General features: G+C 40.2%; 1 pseudogene; it reads left to right on the plus strand.

The window, feature by feature from the left end:
* The first annotated feature begins 1,058 nt into the window (after positions 1-1,058).
* Positions 1,059-1,933, plus strand: LOC149096722 (uncharacterized; annotated as a pseudogene).
* Positions 1,934-15,954: the final 14,021 nt, after the last annotated feature.

Below are 15,954 nucleotides of genomic sequence, written 5' to 3' on the forward strand. Positions count from 1 at the left end.
GAAGGTTTTTGAAATTGACAAACGTCAATCAATTAAGAAGAAAAGATCTGAAAAAGATGATTCCAAGCGTAAACTACCAGGCCTATCAGATGAGGTCACACAAATTTGCAAACTGTCATGTCTGGATAATCCTGTTAGGCCAGAAAACACGTCTGGCTCGCTGAAATCAAGCGGAGTTAATCAGCGTCATCTCAAAGTCAACGAAGTAACCTATCGTCAAGTAAGCCTGAAGATCTGTATACCCATCAGGACCCTCCCGTTCTTGATACATCCGGATCAGCAGAGTCCATGAAGAGTCTGCAAGATCACGAGGAAACCAGCCTCGGTACACTAGAAATTTCCGTGGAGGAGCCGTGTACTTTGAGCACCCCACATTTTGACTCTCTTCCATCTCATCAGCTTCCTGACGAGAACAAAGTTCAGCAATCTGTCTGAGGATACGCCGTCACCAATGTCAGGTGATCAAAGAGAGGAGGTAACACTCCAAGTACTTCCTTTACCCATAGAAAATCCGCTGCCTCGCATGATCGATTCTCTTTGGAAAAAATCCTGGATGGACGTGTTCCAGAGTCCTTCTCAGAGACACTGTCATCTTTGAAATACTGCAAGTCACACGATACAAGGTCTCGGATGCCTTATCGTCTTCCTATGCCACGTACCAATAGCAAAACACGAAGGTTTTTTTTTTAATGCTCCTCCATTGTGGAGCAGCATAAGTAATAATCTGGCCGACCGATCTTAAAAAGTTCAGAAGAAACTACTTTGACTGCATCATGTGTAAATTCACACCTGATAACTTTAAAATTGACAGAAAGTTTTTAATTTTTTTTCTTTGTTCATTAAGTTTGGGTTAATTTTTATAACTTAGCATTCTAGGTAATTTAGTTCCTAATATTGTAACATTCTAGTAGCTTAGTATCCTTAGTATCCTTTACTGGACACTGCTTATAATATTGATGTACCCCACACCTGGTTCCTCTCCCGTAACTGTCCCTGCCACCGCTCTTAATTTTATCTGACTGATTTCAATGGCACTTTACTGTGCACTATTAGCAATTAATTAGGTCTGTTGTAATTTTATCAAATTTTAGATTTCTCATCAGATATTTTTATAAGATTTTGGTTGTGCCTTGCATGGGATACTTTTTTGGGGGTTCTGTTTTGGTCTTTTCATTTCTACTATTGATTTACTATATATGTATATATTTTACTGATGAGACCAATAAAGTTGATAGACAACTTTCTTCAGCATCAAGCCATGGCTCAGAAAAAGAAAGTCGACTAAACAAGAAGGACAGTGCTTCATATAATGTTGCAACAGAAGTTGTGGTTGCATCTCCTGCGAGAGACGACTCAAGGCCCACTATCGATAGAAAAGAAAGCTTGGAAAAAGCAAAAGTTGACTTTGATGCTCTGTTTCGTCAAAATACGTGGAGACTCTATCAAACACCCGTGTAGGAGTTTGATGCGGAGGTATTTGAAATTGACAAACGTCAATCGATTAAGAAGAAAAGATCTGAAAAAGATGATTCCAAGCGTAAACTACCAGGCCTATCAGATGAGGTCACACAAATTTGCAAACTGTCATGTCCGGATAATCCTGTTAGGCCAGAAAGCACGTCTGGCTCGCTGAAATCAAGCGGAGTTAATCAGCGTCATTTCAAAGTCAACGAAGTAACCTATCGTCAAGTAAGCCTGAAGATCTGTATACCCATCAGGACCCTCCCGTTCTTGATACATCCGGATCAGCAGAGTCCATGAAGAGTCCGCAAGATCACGAGGAAACCAGCCTCGGTACACTAGAAATTTCCGTGGAGGAGCCGTGTACTTTGAGCACCCCACATTTTGACTCTCTTCCATCTCATCAGCTTCCTGGCGAGAACAAAGTTCAGCAATCTGTCTGAGGATACGCCGTCACCAATGTCAGGTGATCAAAGAGAGGAGGTAACACTCCAAGTACTTCCTTTACCCATAGAAAATCCGCTGCCTCGCATGATCGATTCTCTTTGGAAAAAATCCTGGATGGACGTGCTCCAGAGTCCTTCTCAGAGACACTGTCATCTTTGAAATACTGCAAGTCACACGATACAAGGTCTCGGATGCCTTATCGTCTTCCTATGCCACGTACCAATAGCAAAACACGAAGGTTCTTTTTTTAATGCTCTTCAATTGTGGAGCAGCATAAGTAATAATCTGGCTGACCGATCTTAAAAAGTTCAGAAGAAACTACTCTGACTGCATCATGTGTAAATTCACACCTGATAACTTTAAAATTGACAGAAAGTTTTTAATTTTTTTTCTTTGTTCATTAAGTTTGGGTTAATTTTTATAACTTAGCATTCTAGGTAATTTAGTTCCTAATATTGTAACATTCTAGTAGCTTAGTATCCTTAGTATCCTTTACTGGACACTGCTTATAATATTGATGTACCCCACACCTGGTTCCTCTCCCGTAACTGTCCCTGCCACCGCTCTTAATTTTATCTGACTGATTTCAATGGCACTTTACTGTGCACTATTAGCAATTAATTAGGTCTGTTGTAATTTTATCAAATTTTAGATTTCTCATCAGATATTTTTATAAGATTTTGGTTGTGCCTTGCATGGGATACTTTTTTGGGGGTTCTGTTTTGGTCTTTTCATTTCTACTATTGATTTACTATATATGTATATATTTTACTGATGAGACCAATAAAGTTGATAGACAACTTTCTTCAGCATCAAGCCATGGCTCAGAAAAAGAAAGTCGACTAAACAAGAAGGACAGTGCTTCATATAATGTTGCAACAGAAGTTGTGGTTGCATCTCCTGCGAGAGACGACTCAAGGCCCACTATCGATAGAAAAGAAAGCTTGGAAAAAGCAAAAGTTGACTTTGATGCTCTGTTTCGTCAAAATACGTGGAGACTCTATCAAACACCCGTGTAGGAGTTTGATGCGGAGGTATTTGAAATTGACAAACGTCAATCGATTAAGAAGAAAAGATCTGAAAAAGATGATTCCAAGCGTAAACTACCAGGCCTATCAGATGAGGTCACACAAATTTGCAGACTGTCATGTCCGGATAATCCTGTTAGGCCAGAAAGCACGTCTGGCTCGCTGAAATCAAGCGGAGTTAATCAGCGTCATTTCAAAGTCAACGAAGTAACCTATCGTTAAGTAAGCCTGAAGATCTGTATACCCATCAGGACCCTCCCGTTCTTGATACATCCGGATCAGCAGAGTCCATGAAGAGTCTGCAAGGTCGCGAGGAAACCACCCCCGGTGTACCGGAAATTTCCGTGGAGGAGCCGTGTACTATGAGCACCCCAAATTTTGCCTCTCTTCCATCTCATCAGCTTCCTGGCGAGAACAAAGAAGAGGAATCTGTCTGAGGATACGCCGTCACCAATGTCAGGTGATCAAAGAGAGGAGGTAACACTCCAAGTACTTCCTTTACCCATAGAAAATCCGCTGCCTCGCATGATCGATTCTCTTTGGAAAAAATCCTGGATGGACGTGCTCCAGAGTCCTTCTCAGAGACACTGTCATCTTTGAAATACTGCAAGTCACACGATACAAGGTCTCGGATGCCTTATCGTCTTCCTATGCCACGTACCAATAGCAAAACACGAAGGTTTTTTTTTTAATGCTCTTCCATTGTGGAGCAGCATAAGTAATAATCTGGCCGACCGATCTTAAAAAGTTCAGAAGAAACTACTCTGACTGCATCATGTGTAAATTCACACCTGATAACTTTAAAATTGACAGAAAGTTTTTAATTTTTTTTCTTTGTTCATTAAGTTTGGGTTAATTTTTATAACTTAGCATTCTAGGTAATTTAGTTCCTAATATTGTAACATTCTAGTAGCTTAGTATCCTTAGTATCCTTTACTGGACACTGCTTATAATATTGATGTGCCCCACACCTGGTTCCTCTCCCGTAACTGTCCCTGCCACCGCTCTTAATTTTATCTGACTGATTTCAATGGCACTTTACTGTGCACTATTAGCAATTAATTAGGTCTGTTGTAATTTTATCAAATTTTAGATTTCTCATCAGATATTTTTATAAGATTTTGGTTGTGCCTTGCATGGGATACTTTTTTGGGGGGTCTCTTTTGGTCTTTCCATTTCTACTATTGATTTACTATATATGTATATATTATACTGGTGAGACCAATAAAGTTGATAGACAACTTTCTTCAGCATCAAGCCATGGCTCAGAAAAAGAAAGTCGACTAAACAAGAAGGACAGTGCTTCATATAATGTTGTAACAGAAGTTGTGGTTGCATCCCCTGCGAGAGACGACTCAAGGTCCACTATCGATAGAAAAGAAAGCTTGGAAAAAGCAAAAGTTGACTTTGATGCTCTGTTTCGTCAAAATACGTGGAGACTCTATCAAACACCCGTGCAGGAGTTTGATGCGGAGGTATTTGAAATTGACAAACGTCAATCGATTAAGAAGAAAAGATCTGAAAAAGATGATTCCAAGCGTAAACTACCAGGCCTATCAGATGAGGTCACACAAATTTGCAGACTGTCATGTCCGGATAATCCTGTTAGGCCAGAAAGCACGTCTGGCTCGCTGAAATCAAGCGGAGTTAATCAGCGTCATTTCAAAGTCAACGAAGTAACCTCTCATCAACTAAGCCTGAAGATCTGTATACCCATCAGGACCCTCCCTTTCTTGATACATCTGGATTAGCAGAAGAGCAATCTGTCTGAGGATACGCCGTCACCAATGTCAGGGTCGGGTGATCAAAGAGAGGAGGTAACACTCCAAGTACTTCCTTTACCCATAGAAAATCCGCTGCCTCGCATGATCGATTCTCTTTGGAAAAAATCCTGGATGGACGTGCTCCAGAGTCCTTCTCAGAGACACTGTCATCTTTGAAATACCGCAAGTCACACGATACAAGGTCTCGGATGCCTTATCGTCTTCCTATGCCACGTACCAATAGCAAAACACGAAGGTTCTTTTTTTAATGCTCTTCAATTGTGGAGCAGCATAAGTAATAATCTGGCCGACCGATCTAAAAAAGTTCAGAAGAAACTACTTTGACTGCGTCGTGCATAAATTCACACCTGATAACTTTAAAATTGACATAATTATTATTACTTTTATTTTTTTATTTCTTTATTAAGTTTGGTTTAATTTCTATAACTTAGCATTCTAGGTAATCTAGTTCCTAATATTTTAACATTGTAGTAGCTTAATATCCTATGTTGTAATGTTAAAACTTCCTGTAATTAGTCATGTGTAGCTTAGTTTCATATACAGTGTAGCGCCATAAGGGATATGGCACGCCATGTGTAGCAAATTACTTTTTCACACATTATGACTCATCATGTGTCGAAATGACATCAAGTCGAAATAGGTCGAAATGGGCCGAAATAGGTAATGTGATATCATTATAGCATGTAATTCTTCCTTGAAATAAGATGGTTGTCGTGGCTGTACCATGAAATGTGAAGCTCGTAATGCCTAATCTCATATCGCGTGGGAGAATGGTACTAACGGATTTTTACGGACTTTTTAAAATCTGTATGCAAATTGGCTTCCAAAACAGAAGGTGAAGCAAAGGTCATTGCATGTTGTTTAGGAGATCTTAAGAGCCAGATTACTTCAGAAAAATTACCTTTCTATGACAAAGAACAGTTGTTTTAGTACTGCAAAGAACTTCAATTGAAAACAACAGGAAAAAAGAAATATCTGATCGAGAGATTATCACCGGTTGGAAAGTGTCCTGATTTGTGTGACAAAAAAGTGAGACAAATTACCATTACGCTTAACTTTTCCACAGCGCTGAAGCCGACAGATATTTACCTGCCCCCAGTACATGGGAGTAGTTCAAATAACCTTTGGCAATAAATGATTTTGATAAAAATACATGTTACACAGGTACACAGAAGGTATATAATTATTAAAAACATGTTGTGAAGGTTCAAAATAGAGTATTTTGCCAATACGTTTTGAGTATTACAGCGTTTTGCAATTTTCTGGGAAAGTAATGGGGTGTTCAACATCTCCCAACATACACGTCATTCATTTCTTTCAGTAATAGTTTTCTACTCGTACAACAAATTAGTTTGAAGAAAATACCCTTGATCCAGAGACTAGCCTTCCAGCAGAATCATCAAATGTAAGTACAGACACTGCTGACTTATGGCCACTGTTATCAAAAAGAGAAGAGTCAAATTGTAACACAGGAGAAACAAGTAAACAAGATCTCGTTCTTGAAATCTTTCACCAGCACTTCGCCTAATGATAACTGAACTTTATATTATGCTACGGTGCCAATACAGTTCTATAATTGTCAAGTAACCTGACGGTTACTTGACATTTTTCATCTTCTAATTTCCACAGTTTGACTGTTTCATATTCATAACTACACGAAGAAATATTGGATAAAATATAGTTCGTAATACATCCTTTATCGTGGTTGATTTAGAGGCTGAAGATTGGTTTTTGTAGAAGGAGGAAAAACGGAAAACCCGGAGAAAGACTCTCGCAGCAAGGAGAGAACCAACAACAAACTCAACCCACATGTGGCACGGTATGAAACTTGGGCCGCATGGGTGGAAGGCAAGCTTGTTCACCACTATGCTATCCCTGTCCCCCTAGTACAATTATGTACTTTGTAAGTACTAGCTCCCCTACTGTATTACTTTGCAGTACCATCCCTACTGCCTTAATACATTGACTTTGCAATGGTCATAAACAGTAGTTTCAAATTTCATATTAACATTATCTCACCCAAAAGCCGGTATTTGTTGATCAGGACTGACTTGTAGAGCCGTCACTTCATGTTTGTCTGTCTTCGGTACACAAACTTGTTACAGTTTATCAGCAAAACAACACTGATCAGTGTTGTGGTGTGCTTAAAAATAAATTCAGCCGTGAGATAAGCTGTGTAAGACAAATAAACAGCAAACTCTTCCAATTAACGCATCAATTGAAAGTAAACTAAAAAAATTATTCTTTTCATATAGAGATCACTCATTTAATTGCTGCGGAGAGAGCGAGCAGCAACATAATCAGGATTTAAGAAGAATATATAGAAGGGAGAACGAATTCTCAAATACATCACTTTTTACCAGAATGCATTGCATTAACCAGAATGCTCAGCGACACTTATTACCAGAGTGCATTGCGCCACGAACAATACGAGGATGTCACGACAGATGTCACACCGTCGAGCCGTCGTCCTTTTTTCGCGTGAATTTTAGTGGTTATGTTTGCTGTGATTTACATGTAAAACGATGTGAAGGAGATCGTGCTTGACTTTCACAACTCTTGCTTTTGTTCTTAATGCAGTATGTGAAAGTTTGTAAATCTGAACGATTAATTGTGCCATCTTAATTTTAAACTAAGTATGTCATTTCTTCGCAGTCTCGCCTCCTTGGTCTAATTCTTAAATGAAGAGAAATTGTCGTTTCTAAAGCTTGTAGAATAACTGAAACAAACCAAAACCGTAAAACACGCTACTTTTATACCTGATACGATCTAGTCCCTTTCATCCAAACATGAATTTAAACTAATGCTTTAGTATTTTCACACATCGCGATATACGCGTCCACGACACAGTCTGTCAACTGATTCTAGAGACATTCAAAGCGCACCGATGCAGAATTTATAAGTTGGATTTCTGCTGTTACGATTTCCACATCTTTCGATTTTCGCGATCTGGTAAAGGGGAGGTTGATAAGTATCATGTCCAAACATAGTTCAGATCATTATGCGCTTGTTTGTCACGATCCCTTGTCACACCTCGCCATCGATGCGTAATCATGCATGAAGTTGATACATACAAGAACAGATTTTAAGTTACGCACTACTTTAAGAATAGACGTTAATGTAAGTCTTGTAACGCGCAGGTAGATGAATCAATGCGTAAAATATGTCACTTTCAACAGAATGTGCCGCAGCATTACTATCTTTTGGATACTCTAGTTTTATGAATACAGTGACACTTGTACATACAATGCCTGTTACTTTACTTTTAACGAAGGTCTCGATAATAAATCATCTACCTATTGTCTACCTAAGTCTACTATTGTACGTGTATTGTATTGATCAGGCCCAGGTTGTTCGAAAGGTGGATAACGCTATCCACCGGATAAATCACTATCCAGCGGATAGCGTGGTTTGTTTTGTTAACACTTATCCACTGGATAGCGATTTATCCGGTGGATAGCGTTATCCACCTTTCGAACAACCCAAGCCAGGGGCGTAGCTAGGGGTGTCCTGGGGTGTCCGTGACCCCCCTTCCCCCCTTTGTAAGCCTTTCTTAAGCAAACAGCCTACAACAGGTGGCGAAAACGACATGACAATCTGGTGAGTACCCTCACTTTGAGACAGTGATCCCCCCCCCCCCCCTCCTTGTTACGCCCCTGGTATTGATAAAAGACTTCCATCTGTTTCCTTTGAGATGTTATTTAAGAACACAAAAAGTGCGAGTCTGGAAACATAAGAGCGAATGCTTTCCATTTTGAGATAAACTGGCGCCAAAAATGTTTGTCACTATCATCAGCATGGAGTTTCACTTCTGTTTTGCCGATCGTATTAAATTGATTTTGCAGTGTTTGTAGTGACCTTTAATTGTAAAATGCAAGCGGCATTGTCTTTATCAGGCATCACAGCTCTCAGTTAAATTCAATCAACTGCGGTGAATCACAAACTGATCCTAAGGAACAAAACTAAGCTTGTGTTTCTAGCCGTTTGTTGCCTGAGACTTCGTATACAGTATGTGGTCCTTGGTCCGCGAGTCTTCCAAACATAATGTCATATTTTCTTGTTAACAAAGGCGTGCGATTAAATATTGATTGTTTTTTTTTTTTTTTTCTCAAGCATCTGAGCGGGCCGGATTCCTAATTCCTCTAATTTGATTGGCTAATCATACGCTGTGATCGGTCCAGCTTTTTGCGATACGGCCCACGGACCGGATCTTTTCTTCGCTGCCTAAAATTTGCTCCTGAAAGTTAGCGGTAATGGTCAATCTTTTGCCTTTTTCACACGTCCATCGACGATTAGTCAACGCAAATTTATCTCTTTTCGCTTTAGAATGGCAAGGAAAGTCACTGAAAGTAAATTCAATTGTGTGTTTTGAAGTTGCCAGAGTTTGCTCGGTTGTTTGTAGCTTGCCGTCGTAATGGCGTAATCCTGTGTTTCTCTCGCAGTAAAATTTGAGTCAATTTCAGTCGAGTTTACCTCTCTGATCGTTGCTGTATTTGGGAGAATGTCTGTGGAATACACTTAACGAATTCCCTTAGGGTCGGTCTATATAGTAAAAAACTGTGAACTCGGGCTTCAAAATGCTGTCCTCGTGGGCAGCATTTTCAAAACCTCGGTCACAGTTTTTTACTATACGGACCTCTCAGCCGACAAATAACATATATTTATCTTTTTCTCAGCTCGTGAGCGGGCGGAAATCCTGCAATCTGATTGGTTCCTAGGCTCGATTTCCAGCCGCTTTGGGAGTCCGGTTATTTATCCTCCTCCCAACGATGTGTGGGGCAAGGAACGCGGGCTCACAAAACGGCTGGAAATCGAACCTAATTGGTTCCTGGAGCGGGTGGCATTTTCTCATCCGGACCGCCACAGCGGGCCCACAGCGGGTGGAAGCCGCCGTGTTGATCTATTTTCGTGAGCGAAATAGCGGTAATTGTTAATCTTTCACCCTTTTTACACTTCCAGCGACAATTAATCAACGCAGATTTTTCTCTATTCGTTTCTTAATGGCAAGGAAAGTCACTGTAAGTAGATTCAATTGAGTTTTTTGAAGTTGTGAGAGTTTGTTTGGCTGTTTGTAGCTCGGCGTTGCAATGGCGCGTAAACCTGTGTCTCTCTCTGTGTATAATATTAAGTAAAAAATGAGTCAATTTCAGTCGAGTTTACCTCTCTGATCATTGTTGTACTTGAAAAAATTTCTGTGGAGTACATTTTACGAATTTCCTCGCTATCTGCTACTCAATTTACGGTAGAAAGGTCTGATTTCGAGTGATTCGCAACGACTGACAGAAACTGTTTTTGTAGTATAATTTCAAACTTTGCACTAAATTTCACACCGGAAAAACACTTTTGGAGAACTTAACTAGTGAACTAAATGCAACTAACGCAAAGTAGTTCGAAATAAATCTGTTCTTTAATACATCTTACTTTGTCTAGTATCTGAGTTACTCGCTCGTTCGCTCTCTAGATGTTTTTTACGAATGGTTTGTACACGGCGCGTAAGTCAATTCAATGTCAACGTTATTTAAGGTGGCTGAACACAGTTTTCGCGCGCGCTTTTGCTGATGCAATTGAGCGCGCGCACAGGGATTGCATAAACAAACATGCCGTCAATAGAGCGATCATTTTATTTACCCGCACTATCTGTGCTATTTTTCTCTCTATTATTGAACGCAGTGCGGTATTGATGACTTTAGTCTTTTATTACAAAGATATGTTAGAAAAGGTAACGACGCAAAGAACCCAGCAATTCTCGGCTTTTTCTTTGTTACCGAAAGAACCCAGTTAAGTGCAGCGCATGCGCAGTTGCTCGAAAAATTGAGACCGATTGCTTTTGCAGAAACTTGCCAATTTCTGACGATCCAGTCGTTAGAATTTCAAGAAATTTGGCAAAAAAATAGTTCAGAAACCACGTGAATGATCTATCGCAAAAAAATCTGAATTTTGACATAGGGAACTTTTAATAATACAGAACATGCAGTGAAAACTATTTACGACGAATTACGAAAATCGCCAAAATGTTATTAGACCAGTGTTGACAGAGGGGATTTAATGTCAATTCGTAGTGGGCAAATGATGAAAAAAATCTAACGACTGGATTTTTTTTAAATAAACAAAAACCATTTTTTAAACCTTGTTTTTAACCAGCCCCGTTGCCATGGCAACAGCACACACCTAAGCCAAAATGCGCGAATAAACTTTTTTGTGATTAACCTTGACTCTTGCAAAAAAAGGGCGCCAAAGCATAAATAGCTTAAAAGAAATGGTGAATTAGGCATAGGCTCTTGAAAACTGTGTTCGGCCACCTTAAACAAACCCACTCGTAAGCCAGTTCACCGCAAGAGAAAAAGATAAAGATGTTATTGTCCGACTTAGGGTCGGTCCGTATAGAACAACAACAAGATCGCCTTTCTCGACACGTCAGTTTACAGAGAACCTGATGGCCGCCTTACCACCAGTGTCTACAGGAAACCAACACATACTGATCAGTACCTAGCGTATGATTCACACCACCCTCGTTCAGTAAAGCGCGGTATCGTGAAGTGTCTGTACGACCGGGCTAAACGTCTCGTCACCAAACCATCAGTAATCGCTGGAGAGAAGAAAAATCTGTCATCTGTACTTGTTTCTAACGGATATCCCTCCTCTTTTGTACAGAAGATCACAAAGGCACGAACAACCCCAAGAAGAGAGCCTGTCGCGGAATTTAAATCCACCGCCGTTTTACCTTATGTCCAAGGAGTTTCGGAGTCTCTCCGCCGCTGCCTAGAACAACAAGGCATTCGCACCGTCTTTAAGTCCGACACGACACTTCGGTCACACTTAGTGCGACCAAAGGACACCGTCAACCCGGCTAAACAAGATGGTGTTGTCTACAGGATTCCCTGTGAGTGCGGCAAAGTCTACATCGGGGAAACAGGGAGATCTACGCAGGAGAGGATCAAAGAACACGACAGGGATATACGACTCGCCCGAACCCAGACCTCCGCCGTTTCTGAACACACCCACGAGACCGGCCACTATCCTATCTGGAATGAGGTCAAGTTTATTGATCGAGATCCTCACTTGTACACACGTAGGGTCAAGGAAGCTATTCACATAAGACTTCACCCTAACAACATCAACAGGGATAGTGGAATTGAAATTCCTGAAGCATGGATACCTACGATCAAGAAACACAACAACAGGAGAACGGTACAACAGCGGACCACTGAGGGAACAGCTACTCGCCGGAATAATGGAACAATAGGAGGATCGAAATGCACCAATCACAGCCGACCTTTGTGATATAAATGATACCGTGCAATCAGTCGACCTTATCGCCTGAAGAAGACTAGCAGTAAGCAGTCGAAACGTCGCGATCTACATCTCAAGTGACTACATCGTGAGACAAACGATAATACACTTTATTATTGCATCTACCACGATGAATAACAACAACCTTTTCCTCGACATAGTGAAAAACTGTGACCTCGGTCACAGTGTTTTACTATGCGGACCTCCCAGCCGGCAAATAACATATATTTCTTTATACATGTTTTCGGACCGGTTAAATTTTCTTTTACATTTAAAGTTCAGTCTTATAATACTTTTCACTGCATTGAATAAAGGGGTAAAGGGGTTTATTATATGGCAAGGTAGTCTTGAGGTAAATTCGAACGTTCTGATTGGTTCTTTCTTGGTCGGGATTTCACCATACGGACCGTTTCCACGGGAATGGTCATAAGCTTTATATTTTATTTTGTTTTCGAAAGCCGGCAAATTCAAAATTTGCAACTAAAACTACGAAAAGAAAACGTAGATACTCTCATTCTTTGCGATGAAACTACTTAAAAGATATTTTACAGAGCTTACAACATGGACGATGGAGAGGAACATTTACCAAACGAATTTTATTATCCTGAAGATCTGGAAACGTCTGATGTAGGAACTGAAACAGGTATCAGCGAAAGTCAGGAGGTCATAGACGATTTTTATATAAACAAAGAGGAAAGTGCAAACACAAATAAGAAGACGGCTTCTTGAATGACCATTCTTCTCCGCTAAATGGAAGCTAACGGTATGATAAATGAACGAATTGAAAGCCTACCTGTGTCGCAGCTTGACCACCTTTTCTCCATTTTTTTCTGAACACGCAAGAAAAATGGAGAAGAGTACGAACTGGCAACAATTTCCAGTTTTCAGCGCAGTATACAACGATACTTAACTGAGAAGAAATATCCATTCAACAAGCGCAAGGACAAAGAGTTTGAACAATCGAGAAGCGCACAAGCTGCGAAGTGCAAGTCACTAGGGAACTTAAGCAAACCACGACGACGACGGCAACGAGAACGTCACCAAAGCTCGGCTTATTGGTCCGCTGCCTGCCATTTATATTGGCAAGTCCATCATTGAATACAAGGCTACGGCCAGGCTTCTGGGTGTTACCTTCGATCAAAACCTGAGCTGGATACCTCACCTGAAAGAAGTCATTAAAAACTTTGCAAACAAATTGAGCCTCCTGAAGAAATCCAAGTTTCTACCCAGTCATGTGTGCGAGTCACTTTACGTAAAGGTTATCCAGCCATTCATTACGTACGCGATGCCCGTCTGGGGCGGGGTTAATCAGACAGAGTTATTTAAAACATTGGAAAGACAACATTGCCGTGCTGCTAGAATTACTTTTGGCTTTCCACCGGACATGCCAACAGTTGACGTTTTAGCTACCGTTAAGTGGAACACTTTAACATATATGTATAAACGTTCTTCAATTAAACTTTTTTTCAAGGGTTATCATGGCATGCTCCCTAGCACTTTGGCTGAAGAGTTGATTATCCACGGCGACAGACCTTCTTCACGACTGAAGCATGGGCTGATAGTACCGAGTTTTACCTCCAAATACGTTAAAAACTCCATTTCCTATAGAGGGGCTGTCCTCTGGAACGCTATAGGGCGAACTAATAGATCGTTACTAGAGAGCACAGACCTGAAATCTTTTTTGAAGAATGTTGTTAATTGTAACACTTTTAAGGAATTTAATTTTAATGTTTTAGCCCCACAAATAATTAACAAAAGATCGGAAAATGTTATTTATTTTTAACTATTGATCTCATTCGTTGTTATCAAAATTATATTTTTTATAAGAATTACTTAATTCTTGTATTAATTTTTTATTAACTGTATTAATTATTTATCTATTAATTGTAGTTATTTTATGTATCTTATTAGTACACGACCCCACAAGCTTGTTAGCTTTGACGTCTTTTATCGTGTATAAATAAAGGTTGTATGTATGTATGTATATACCAAACAAAAGGCTCAATGTAATTGAGTAAAACAACTGCTGTGCACGTGCGTTATAATTATTGGTACATTTCTTTGCCGTCCTCCGCAAAACAACAACGAGAAATGACCAAGTTCTGCGTCGTCTACGGAACGTAGACGACGTATTTCCATTCGGAATTGAACGCCGTCGTTGCATATTTAACTTAAGCACGTTTTGAGAGTCATTGGCGTACTGAACAGATCAAAACAATCGCGAATTTCAGGTTGTAAAATATAAATTCATTTTTGACTAGGCGTCGTCCTCGGCGTCGGCGTCGGCGTTGCGTGGGCTCCCTAGTACTGGTTCACGAGCACGGCAAAGGAACTCACTCAGAACAAGTCGCAAGATTGACGAAAACGGAGAAGGATCTCTTTTTGATGCAGGAGAATTCGGCGTGTTTGTACTTTTCTGTTTGTAAGTCGTTCGATAAATTTGTTTTCAAACTCGTGGTAGCTTGTTCTTTCTGGGTTGCTCACGTCATCAAAAACACGTTACGGCGGAAGCCCTTTGAATTCAAGTGACCGGAAGTGTATTTTAAGAGAAAACAAACAAGCACGGGCCGAGTGCCATACTACTTTGGACAATCACCCGTGCAGATGTCAGAGATGTTTTTACTTTTTCGAAACGGTGTTTGGCAACTGAGATTTCCGTATTACCCCATACATTTATTATGCATACAGTTTTTTTGTTTAACCTAGCAATAGCCGAATCAATAGAACTCCTTTGAGACTTACCCGCTCTGAATAACTATAAAGTTTGCCGGACTGTCACATTCTTCTAGACTTTTCAACTTTTAGGTTCAAAATACGGAAAAACGAAACAATTTCTAGTAGACTTAGAAAAAAAAATTGGAATATAAGGTCTAAATTACGGGAAAGGGAAACGAAATCTCATAATTTTGGGTGTATTTGCCGTATTTTCATCCTCGGAGACCCAGGGGCAGTTAATCGGGGCGCGAGGAAAATAGATCGGCGCGACGAAAGATTTCACGAAAGTTCACAAGTACGTGTGAAAAAGCCCCTGGGGACCGATTCTTTCCAAACGGCTCGGCGAATGCTGGCTCTTGATTGGGCAGAGAAATCCTTTGTATTTTTCTGCCCAATCGGCGAACAGCAGCTTCTGAGTTACTTTGGTGTGTTCTCACGCGGCCATTGTTGCATGATACTTTTCTGGATCGTACTTGCGAAGAAAGTATTAAAGTATCAAAGTATTAAAGCACGTACCATTACCTACAGTGTAGCTGGCTTGACTGTCACTGTTGTAGTTAATTGCAATAAAATTAAATATCATTTATACATGAAGACCTTTGTGTGGTTTTTGATTGCATTCTTGTAATGGGTTGCAACTGCCCTGTCACTTAGTATTTTCTTGTGCTTTCATAAGAAATTGTTTGACTCCCAGGGCAAACACTGTATAACAGGATTAGACATTTCTACCAGGTCTAAACCACTAAGTTAATATGTAGTGTATTAGCCCTTATTTACCCCTAGCTCAGCCACTACTATACATTTAGCTTCAGTTCAAGTAAGATAAATGTGTTTCAAATTTCAAGCCATGAGCCCTCCTGAACCCGAACATTCGGGAATATCCAATGGGGGTGTTCTGTAAGGGTTTTCTGATGCAAAACGGAAACGTAATCTCATACTTTTGGGCGCATTAACCGTATTTTTAAACTGAGCGCAGGCTTAAAACTGCTTAAAATAATAGCGATTTCGACCTATGCGCAAGTTTAAAAATGCTTAAAAAATAGTGTTTTAGGCCTAAGCATAGGCTGCTTGTGGTTAGCTATAAACTGTTGATCGGGTCAGCGACTATTATACCAATTTTGTATATGTAAACGAAGTGAAATAAAATTATTGCTTACCTTCATCGTGTCATTCGGCCTTTTTTCCTTTGATTTCCTTCGTCAAATTCAGTCCCAAGCGTACGTTAGGGC

This window comes from Orbicella faveolata, unplaced genomic scaffold, assembly GCF_042242905.1.
Source record: "Orbicella faveolata isolate gen_17 unplaced genomic scaffold, um_ofav_v1 contig_47, whole genome shotgun sequence".
Classification (NCBI taxonomy): Eukaryota; Metazoa; Cnidaria; class Anthozoa; order Scleractinia; family Merulinidae; genus Orbicella; species Orbicella faveolata.